This window comes from Elephantulus edwardii, unplaced genomic scaffold (assembly GCF_000299155.1).
Source record: "Elephantulus edwardii isolate Elephantulus edwardi_28Jun2011 unplaced genomic scaffold, EleEdw1.0 scaffold01448, whole genome shotgun sequence".
NCBI classification, from domain to species: domain Eukaryota; kingdom Metazoa; phylum Chordata; class Mammalia; order Macroscelidea; family Macroscelididae; genus Elephantulus; species Elephantulus edwardii.
In genome coordinates this window covers 384-1,814 of record NW_006401198.1, presented here as the reverse complement: position 1 = coordinate 1,814, position 1,431 = coordinate 384, and the positions used below count along the sequence as shown (strand labels likewise).

Below are 1,431 nucleotides of genomic sequence, written 5' to 3'. Positions count from 1 at the left end.
TGTGTGTGTGTGGTTTTCTGTTCTGTTCAACTTTGTTGTTGCTGGGGAGAGATGGTAGCTCATAGTTGTTTTTATTTACATCTCTCTGATATCAAGGGATTTTGAACATTTCTTCATGGTTGTGTTTGCCATCTGAATATCTTTGGTGAAGTATCTATTCATATCCTGTGCCCATTTTGCGATTGGGTTGTTTACCTTTTTTCTTGTTGAGGTGCTGGAGTATTCTTTAAATTTTAGATACAGAAGCCCCTTATCAGATACGCCATTGCCGAATATTTTTTTCCCATCTGTTGGGTTCCTTCTTATCCTGTTGGAGAAGTTTTTTGATGTATGTAGGGATTTTATTCTTTTTTAAAAATTTTTTTTATTATTTGTGTGTGTGTGTGTGTGTGTGTACCGTCAAATCAGATCTGACTGGTACAGGAGGAGATTGTCCCTCCTTTCCCAGCAGAGCATCTGGTGGATTCGAACCGTGAACCTTGGATTGCAGTGCAGCCTCTTGCCACTAGGCCACCAGAGCTCCCCTGGGATTTTATTCTTAAAAGGTCCCAATTATCTATTTTATTTTCTCCTGATTGTAGGTTAACAATGGTATTTTTCAATGGAAAACTTCTTATCGTTTATTAAAGGCACAAAATAATTTCAATTCATTATACTAAATAAACTAATAGAAAAAAAGAATTCCAGAGCTATTACTGGACATGTGGGAACACCATGACCATTTTTCAGAATCATTTTAAAATTATTCATACAGGATCTTTATTAGTTTGTCAACTATATGTGCATTGAAACTATTTCCAAGCAGGTGGTAACACTGCTTCACTGTTATCATCTCAGGAAATCAGAATTCTGGAGGAATTCCAAGAAGAGTTGCTATTTCTTTAGGAGTGAAACACCATAGTTTAAGCATTAACAATTTGTTTATCTTCTTCTGATAAATTGCTAAGTAATTTGTAGATAGCCTCAATTTCCACATCTTCTGCAGTTTGTGGCACAGATCCTGTACCTTCTACAGGGTGTCCAAAACCTTTTGTCAAGCACATGGATCTCTTGCAAGTGAGATTAACAATATCTAACAAAAGAGCATATGGTTACAATAACTTAAAAATACTTAACTTAAATCACTATCATGTTCAAGAAAATCTTGTAGCATTTGTCTTGGAGAGATCACTGTTCTGTTGCTGTTTACTGTCTAGTTCTCTTGTGGTCTTGAGCTTAAAAAGTATGCCTTTTTTTTAAAAAAAAGTATGCCTTTAAGGAGCTCTGGTGGCCTAGTGGCAAGAAGCTGTGCTGCAATCCCGAAGGCGCATGGTTCGAATCCACCAGATGCTCTGTTGGAGAAGGAGGGGCAGTCTCCTCCTGTGCCTGTCTGATCTGACTTGACAACACACAACAAGAAGGATTTTAAAAAGTATGGCCTTGAGCTCTGAC

The 1,431-nt window shown here is 37.5% G+C and overlaps 1 pseudogene; it reads right to left on the bottom strand.

Moving 5' to 3' along the window:
- Positions 1-742: 742 nt before the first annotated feature.
- Positions 743-1,228, bottom strand: LOC102873522 (annotated as a pseudogene).
- Between the last annotated feature and the right edge of the window lie 203 nt (positions 1,229-1,431).